General features: G+C 40.6%; 1 non-coding gene across 1 annotated transcript; it reads left to right on the forward strand.

Annotated features, from left to right (window-relative positions):
* Positions 1-7,805: 7,805 nt before the first annotated feature.
* Positions 7,806-7,877, forward strand: TRNAE-CUC (transfer RNA glutamic acid (anticodon CUC)). The gene has a single exon. It is a non-coding gene; the product is annotated as a tRNA-Glu (tRNA).
* The last annotated feature ends 1,769 nt before the right edge of the window (positions 7,878-9,646 follow it).

The following is a 9,646-nucleotide window of genomic DNA, read 5'->3' on the forward strand; positions in this document are numbered from 1 at the left end:
CTTCTTTCTTTAGCACCAGAACAATTTATCATGGAGCCAGGGACTCTCAACGTCTAGCTCCTCAAAATAATTTTTTCGTGCCAGTACTATACATCCATCAGGTAAAGCTGCTGTGTGGTGTAATTTAAGACTGCTATGCACAACCATTTTTACTCTCCTTCCTTCTAAAACTGATTCCTAGTAGCCCACTCCCTCACATTCCATTGCTTTGGACTTCATTCAGGAAACTTCCTTTTCTTTCATGGAGTGTCAAACTAAACCATCCCTCCCTGGTGGTCTAGTGGTTAGGATTCAGCGCTCTCACCGCAGCTGCCCGAGTTTGATTCCCGGTCAGGGAAAGTGAGGTCCTCGGAATATTTTTGCCCAAAACACCAACCTTTCAAAGAAATGATGCACTTTCAGTTCAGCGCATCATTTCTAATACTTGAGCAACAGTGAGATGTCAAAACAGACAATGGAAATTGATAACAAAGAGTCAGCTATCTTCCTTTCTTAGTGAATATTTTTCAGTTAGCTACTAAAAGACTTGTGCTCTTGTACAAAAGTATTTTTTTTTACATGGAGTGTCAAACTAAACCATCCCTCCCTGGTGGTCTAGTGGCTAGGATTCGGCGCTCTCACCGCCGGGTCCCGGGTTCGATTTCTGGTCAGGGAAAGTGAGGTCCTCGGAATATTTTTGCCCAAAACACCAACCTTTCAAAGAAATGATGCACTTTCAGTTCAGCGCATCATTTCTAATACTTGAGCAACAGTGAGTTGTCAAAACAGACAATGGAAATTGATAACAAAGAGTCAGCTATCTTCCTTTCTTAGTGAATATTTTTCAGTTAGCTACTAAACGACTTGTGCTCTTGTGCAAAAGTATTTTTTTCATCAGAACCAATTAGACCATATTTGATATCTGATTCATTAATGTCTTCTTTCTTTAGCACCAGAACAATTTATCATGGAGCCAGGGACTCTCAACGTCTAGCTCCTCAAAATAATTTTTTCGTGCCAGTACTATACATCCATCAGGTAAAGCTGCTGTGTGGTGTAATTTAAGACTGCTATGCACAACCATTTTTACTCTCCTTCCTTCTAAAACTGATTCCTAGTAGCGCACTCCCTCACATTCCATTGCTTTGGACTTCATTCAGGAAACTTCCTTTTCTTTCATGGAGTGTCAAACTAAACCATCCCTCCCTGGTGGTCTACTGGCTAGGATTCAGCGCTCTCACCGCCGTGGCCCGGGTTCGATTCCCGGTCAGGGAAAGTGAGGTCCTTGGAATATTTTTGCTAAAAACACCAACCTTTCAAAGAAATGATGCACTTTCAGTTCAGCGCATCATTTCTAATACTTGAGCAACAGTGAGTTGTCAAAACAGACAATGGAAATTGATAACAAAGAGTCAGCTATCTTCCTTTCTTAGTGAATATTTTTCAGTTAGCTACTAAAAGACTTGAGCTCTTGTACAAAAGTATTTTTTTCATCAGAACCAATTAGACCTTATTTGATATCTGAATCATTAATGTCTTCTTTCTTTAGCACCAGAACAATTTATCATGGAGCCAGGGACTCTCAACGTCTAGCTCCTCAAAATAATTTTTTCGTGCCAGTACTATACATCCATCAGGTAAAGCTGCTGTGTGGTGTAATTTAAGACTGCTATGCACAACCATTTTTACTCTCCTTCCTTCTAAAACTGATTCCTAGTAGCCCACTCCCTCACATTCCATTGCTTTGGACTTCATTCAGGAAACTTCTTTTTTTTTCATGGAGTGTCAAACTAAACCATCCCTCCCTGGTGGTCTAGTGGCTAGGATTCGGCGCTCTCACCGCCGCGGCCTGGTTTCAATTCCCGGTCAGGGAAAGTGAGGTCCTCGGAATATTTTTGCCAAAAACACCAACCTTTCAAAGAAATGATGCGCTTACAGTTCAGCGCATCATTACTAATACTTGAGCAACAGTGAGTTGTCAAAACAGACAACGGAAATTGATAACAAAGAGTCAGCTATCTTCCTTTCTTAGTGAATATTTTTCAGTTAGCTACTAAAAGACTTGTGCTCTTGTACAAAAGTATTTTTTTCATCAGAACCAATTAGACCATATTTGATATCTGAATCATTAATGTCTTCTTTCTTTAGCACAAGAACAATTTATCATGGAGGCCGGGACACTCAACGTCTAGCTCCTCAAAATAAATTTTTCGTGCCAGTACTATACATCCATCAGGTAAAGCTGCTGTGTGGTGTAATTTAAGACTGCTATGCACAACCATTTTTACTCTCCTTCCTTCTAAAACTGATTCCTAGTAGCCCACTCCCTCACATTCCATTGCTTTGGACTTCATTCAGGAAACTTCCTTTTCTTTCATGGAGTGTCAAACTAAACCATCCCTCCCTGATGGTCTAGTGGCTAGGATTCAGCGCTCTCACCGCCGCGGCCCGGGTTCGATTCCTGGTCAGGGAAAGTGAGGTCCTCGGAGTATTTTTGCCAAAAACACCAACCTTTCAAAGAAATGATGCACTTTCAGTTCAGCGCATCATTTCTAATTCTTGAGCAACAGTGAGTTGTCAAAACAGACAATGGAAATTGATAACAAAGAGTCAGCTATCTTCCTTTCTTAGTGAATATTTTTCAGTTAGCTACTAAAAGACTTGTGCTCTTGTACAAAAGTATTTTTTTCATCAGAACCAATTAGACCATATTTGATATCTGAATCATTAATGTCTTCTTTCTTTAGCACCAGAACAATTTATCATGGAGCCAGGGACTCTCAACGTCTAGCTCCTCAAAATAATTTTTTCGTGCCAGTACTATACATCCATCAGGTAAAGCTGCTGTGTGGTGTAATTTAAGACTGCTATGCACAACCATTTTTACTCTCCTTCCTTCTAAAACTGATTCCTAGTAGCCCACTCCCTCACATTCCATTGCTTTGGACTTCATTCAGGAAACTTCCTTTTCTTTCATGGAGTGTCAAACTAAACCATCCCTCCCTGGTGGTCTAGTGGTTAGGATTCAGCGCTCTCACCGCAGCTGCCCGAGTTCGATTCCCGGTCAGGGAAAGTGAGGTCCTCGGAATATTTTTGCCCAAAACACCAACCTTTCAAAGAAATGATGCACTTTCAGTTCAGCGCATCATTTCTAATACTTGAGCAACAGTGAGATGTCAAAACAGACAATGGAAATTGATAACAAAGAGTCAGCTATCTTCCTTTCTTAGTGAATATTTTTCAGTTAGCTACTAAAAGACTTGTGCTCTTGTACAAAAGTATTTTTTTTTACATGGAGTGTCAAACTAAACCATCCCTCCCTGGTGGTCTAGTGGCTAGGATTCGGCGCTCTCACCGCCGGGTCCCGGGTTCGATTTCTGGTCAGGGAAAGTGAGGTCCTCGGAATATTTTTGCCCAAAACACCAACCTTTCAAAGAAATGATGCACTTTCAGTTCAGCGCATCATTTCTAATACTTGAGCAACAGTGAGTTGTCAAAACAGACAATGGAAATTGATAACAAAGAGTCAGCTATCTTCCTTTCTTAGTGAATATTTTTCAGTTAGCTACTAAACGACTTGTGCTCTTGTGCAAAAGTATTTTTTTCATCAGAACCAATTAGACCATATTTGATATCTGATTCATTAATGTCTTCTTTCTTTAGCACCAGAACAATTTATCATGGAGCCAGGGACTCTCAACGTCTAGCTCCTCAAAATAATTTTTTCGTGCCAGTACTATACATCCATCAGGTAAAGCTGCTGTGTGGTGTAATTTAAGACTGCTATGCACAACCATTTTTACTCTCCTTCCTTCTAAAACTGATTCCTAGTAGCGCACTCCCTCACATTCCATTGCTTTGGACTTCATTCAGGAAACTTCCTTTTCTTTCATGGAGTGTCAAACTAAACCATCCCTCCCTGGTGGTCTACTGGCTAGGATTCAGCGCTCTCACCGCCGTGGCCCGGGTTCGATTCCCGGTCAGGGAAAGTGAGGTCCTTGGAATATTTTTGCTAAAAACACCAACCTTTCAAAGAAATGATGCACTTTCAGTTCAGCGCATCATTTCTAATACTTGAGCAACAGTGAGTTGTCAAAACAGACAATGGAAATTGATAACAAAGAGTCAGCTATCTTCCTTTCTTAGTGAATATTTTTCAGTTAGCTACTAAAAGACTTGAGCTCTTGTACAAAAGTATTTTTTTCATCAGAACCAATTAGACCTTATTTGATATCTGAATCATTAATGTCTTCTTTCTTTAGCACCAGAACAATTTATCATGGAGCCAGGGACTCTCAACGTCTAGCTCCTCAAAATAATTTTTTCGTGCCAGTACTATACATCCATCAGGTAAAGCTGCTGTGTGGTGTAATTTAAGACTGCTATGCACAACCATTTTTACTCTCCTTCCTTCTAAAACTGATTCCTAGTAGCCCACTCCCTCACATTCCATTGCTTTGGACTTCATTCAGGAAACTTCTTTTTTTTTCATGGAGTGTCAAACTAAACCATCCCTCCCTGGTGGTCTAGTGGCTAGGATTCGGCGCTCTCACCGCCGCGGCCTGGTTTCAATTCCCGGTCAGGGAAAGTGAGGTCCTCGGAATATTTTTGCCAAAAACACCAACCTTTCAAAGAAATGATGCGCTTACAGTTCAGCGCATCATTACTAATACTTGAGCAACAGTGAGTTGTCAAAACAGACAACGGAAATTGATAACAAAGAGTCAGCTATCTTCCTTTCTTAGTGAATATTTTTCAGTTAGCTACTAAAAGACTTGTGCTCTTGTACAAAAGTATTTTTTTCATCAGAACCAATTAGACCATATTTGATATCTGAATCATTAATGTCTTCTTTCTTTAGCACAAGAACAATTTATCATGGAGGCCGGGACACTCAACGTCTAGCTCCTCAAAATAAATTTTTCGTGCCAGTACTATACATCCATCAGGTAAAGCTGCTGTGTGGTGTAATTTAAGACTGCTATGCACAACCATTTTTACTCTCCTTCCTTCTAAAACTGATTCCTAGTAGCCCACTCCCTCACATTCCATTGCTTTGGACTTCATTCAAGAAACTTCTTTTTTTTTCATGGAGTGTCAAACTAAACCATCCCTCCCTGGTGGTCTAGTGGCTAGGATTCGGCGCTCTCACCGCCGCGGCCTGGTTTCAATTCCCGGTCAGGGAAAGTGAGGTCCTCGGAATATTTTTGCCAAAAACACCAACCTTTCAAAGAAATGATGCGCTTACAGTTCAGCGCATCATTACTAATACTTGAGCAACAGTGAGTTGTCAAAACAGACAACGGAAATTGATAACAAAGAGTCAGCTATCTTCCTTTCTTAGTGAATATTTTTCAGTTAGCTACTAAAAGACTTGTGCTCTTGTACAAAAGTATTTTTTTCATCAGAACCAATTAGACCATATTTGATATCTGAATCATTAATGTCTTCTTTCTTTAGCACAAGAACAATTTATCATGGAGGCCGGGACACTCAACGTCTAGCTCCTCAAAATAAATTTTTCGTGCCAGTACTATACATCCATCAGGTAAAGCTGCTGTGTGGTGTAATTTAAGACTGCTATGCACAACCATTTTTACTCTCCTTCCTTCTAAAACTGATTCCTAGTAGCCCACTCCCTCACATTCCATTGCTTTGGACTTCATTCAGGAAACTTCCTTTTCTTTCATGGAGTGTCAAACTAAACCATCCCTCCCTGATGGTCTAGTGGCTAGGATTCAGCGCTCTCACCGCCGCGGCCCGGGTTCGATTCCTGGTCAGGGAAAGTGAGGTCCTCGGAGTATTTTTGCCCAAAACACCAACCTTTCAAAGAAATGATGCGCTTACAGTTCAGCGCATCATTACTAATACTTGAGCAACAGTGAGATGTCAAAACAGACAATGGAAATTGATAACAAAGAGTCAGCTATCTTCCTTTCTTAGTGAATATTTTTCAGTTAGCTACTAAAAGACTTGTGCTCTTGTACAAAAGTATTTTTTCATCAGAACCAATTAGACCATATTTGATATCTGAATCATTAATGTCTTCTTTCTTTAGCACCAGAACAATTTATCATGGAGCCAGGGACTCTCAACGTCTAGCTCCTCAAAATAATTTTTTCGTGCCAGTACTATACATCCATCAGGTAAAGCTGCTGTGTGGTGTAATTTAAGACTGCTATGCACAACCATTTTTACTCTCCTTCCTTCTAAAACTGATTCCTAGTAGCCCACTCCCTCACATTCCATTGCTTTGGACTTCATTCAGGAAACTTCCTTTTCTTTCATGGAGTGTCAAACTAAACCATCCCTCCCAGGTGGTCTAGTGGCTAGGATTCGGCGCTCTCACCGCTGCGGCCTGGGTTCGATTCCTGGTCAGGGAAAGTGAGGTCCTCGGAATATTTTTGCCAAAAACACCAACCTTTCAAAGAAATGATGCACTTTCAGTTCAGCGCATCATTTCTAATACTTGAGCAACAGTGAGTTGTCAAAACAGACAATGGAAATTGATAACAAAGAGTCAGCTATCTTCCTTTCTTAGTGAATATTTTTCAGTTAGCTACTAAAAGACTTGTGCTCTTGTACAAAAGTATTTTTTTTGACATGGAGTGTCAAACTAAACCATCCCTCCCTGGTGGTCTACTGGCTAGGATTCGGCGCTCTCACCGCCGTGGCCCGGGTTCGATTCCCGGGCTGGGAAAGTGAGGTCCTTGGAATATTTTTGCCAAAAACACCAACCTTTCAAAGAAATGATGCACTTTCAGTTCAGCGCATCATTTCTAATACTTGAGCAACAGTGAGATGTCAAAACAGACAATGGAAATTGATAACAGAGAGTCAGCTATCTTCCTTTCTTAGTGAATATTTTTCAGTTAGCTACTAAAAGACTTGTGCTCTTGTACAAAAGTATTTTTTTCATGAGAACCAATTAGACCATATTTGATATCTGAGTCATTAATGTCTTCTTTCTTTAGCACCAGAACAATTTATCATGGAGCCAGGGACTCTCAATGTCTAGCTCCTCAAAATAATTTTTTCGTGCCAGTACTATACATCCATCAGGTAAAGCTGCTGTGTGGTGTAATTTAAGACTGCTATGCACAACCATTTTTACTCTCCTTCCTTCTAAAACTGATTCCTAGTAGCCCACTCCCTCACATTCCATTGCTTTGGACTTCATTCAGGAAACTTCCTTTTCTTTCATGGAGTGTCAAGCTAAACCTTCCCTCCCTGGTGGTCTAGTGGCTAGGATTCGGTGCTCTCACCGCCGCGGCCCGGGTTCGATTCCTGCTCAGGGAAAGTGAAGTCCTCTGAATATTTTTGCCAAAAACACCAACCTTTCAAAGAAATGATGCACTTTCAGTTCAGCGCATCATTTCTAATACTTGAGCAACAGTGAGTTGTCAAAACAGACAATGGAAATTGATAACAAAGAGTCAGCTATCTTCCTTTCTTAGTGAATATTTTTCAGTTAGCTACTAAAAGACTTGTGCTCTTGTACAAAAGTATTTTTTTCATCAGAACCAATTAGACCATATTTGATATCTGAGTCATTAATGTCTTCTTTCTTTAGCACCAGAACAATTTATCATGGAGCCAGGGACTCTCAACGTCTAGCTCCTCAAAATAATTTTTTCGTGCCAGTACTATACATCCATCAGGTAAAGCTGCTGTGTGGTGTAATTTAAGACTGCTATGCACAACCATTTTTACTCTCCTTCATTCTAAAACTGATTCCTAGTAGCCCACTACCTCACATTCCATTGCTTTGGACTTCATTCAGGAAACTTCCTTTTCTTTCATGGAGTGTCAAACTAAACCTTCCCTCCCTGGTGGTCTAGTGGCTAGGATTCGGCGCTCTCACCGCCGCGGCCCGGGTTCGATTCCCGGTCAGGGAAAGTGAGGTCCTCGGAATATTTTTGCCAAAAACACCAACCTTTCAAAGAAATGATGCACTTTCAGTTCAGCGCATCATTTCTAATACTTGAGCAACAGTGAGTTGTCAAAACAGACAATGGAAATTGATAACAAAGAGTCAGCTATCTTCCTTTCTTAGTGAATATTTTTCAGTTAGCTACTAAAAGACTTGTGCTCTTGTACAAAAGTATTTTTTTTGACATGGAGTGTCAAACTAAACCATCCCTCCCTGGTGGTCTACTGGCTAGGATTCAACGCTCTCACCGCCGCGGCCCGGGTTCGATTCCGGTCAGGGAAAGTGAGGTCCTTGGATTATTTTTGCTAAAAACACCAACCTTTCAAAGAAATGATGCACTTTCAGTTCAGCGCATCATTTCTAATACTTGAGCAACAGTGAGTTGTCAAAACAGACAATGGAAATTGATAACAAAGAGTCAGCTATCTTCCTTTCTTAGTGAATATTTTTCAGTTAGCTACTAAAAGACTTGTGCTCTTGTACAAAAGTATTTTTTTTTAAAATGGAGTGTCAAACTAAACCATCCCTCCCTGGTGGTCTACTGGCTAGGATTCGGCGCTCTCACCGCCGCGGCCCGGGTTCGATTCCCGGGCTGGGAAAGTGAGGTCCTTAGAATATTTTTGCCAAAAACACCAACCTTTCAAAGAAATGATGCATTTTCAGTTCAGCGCATCATTTCTAATACTTGAGCAACAGTGAGATGTCAAAACAGACAATGGAAATTGATAACAGAGAGTCAGCCATCTTCCTTTCTTAGTGAATATTTTTCAGTTAGCTACTAAAAGACTTGTGCTCTTGTACAAAAGTATTTTTTTCATGAGAACCAATTAGACCATATTTGATATCTGAGTCATTAATGTCTTCTTTCTTTAGCACCAGAACAATTTATCATGGAGCCAGGGACTCTCAATGTCTAGCTCCTCAAAATAATTTTTTCGTGCCAGTACTATACATCCATCAGGTAAAGCTGCTGTGTGGTGTAATTTAAGACTGCTATGCACAACCATTTTTACTCTCCTTCCTTCTAAAACTGATTCCTAGTAGCCCACTCCCTCACATTCCATTGCTTTGGACTTCATTCAGGAAACTTCCTTTTCTTTCATGGAGTGTCAAGCTAAACCTTCCCTCCCTGGTGGTCTAGTGGCTAGGATTCGGTGCTCTCACCGCCGCGGCCCAGGTTCGATTCCTGCTCAGGGAAAGTGAAGTCCTCTGAATATTTTTGCCAAAAACACCAACCTTTCAAAGAAATGATGCACTTTCAGTTCAGCGCATCATTTCTAATACTTGAGCAACAGTGAGTTGTCAAAACAGACAATGGAAATTGATAACAAAGAGTCAGCTATCTTCCTTTCTTAGTGAATATTTTTCAGTTAGCTACTAAAAGACTTGTGCTCTTGTACAAAAGTATTTTTTTCATCAGAACCAATTAGACCATATTTGATATCTGAGTCATTAATGTCTTCTTTCTTTAGCACCAGAACAATTTATCATGGAGCCAGGGACTCTCAACGTCTAGCTCCTCAAAATAATTTTTTCGTGCCAGTACTATACATCCATCTGGTAAAGCTGCTGTGTGGTGTAATTTAAGACTGCTATGCACAACCATTTTTACTCTCCTTCATTCTAAAACTGATTCCTAGTAGCCCACTACCTCACATTCCATTGCTTTGGACTTCATTCAGGAAACTTCCTTTTCTTTCATGGAGTGTCAAACTAAACCTTCCCTCCCTGGTG

This window comes from Taudactylus pleione, unplaced genomic scaffold (genome assembly GCF_031769625.1).
Source record: "Taudactylus pleione unplaced genomic scaffold, aTauple2 ptg003264l, whole genome shotgun sequence".
Classification (NCBI taxonomy): Eukaryota; Metazoa; Chordata; class Amphibia; order Anura; family Myobatrachidae; genus Taudactylus; species Taudactylus pleione.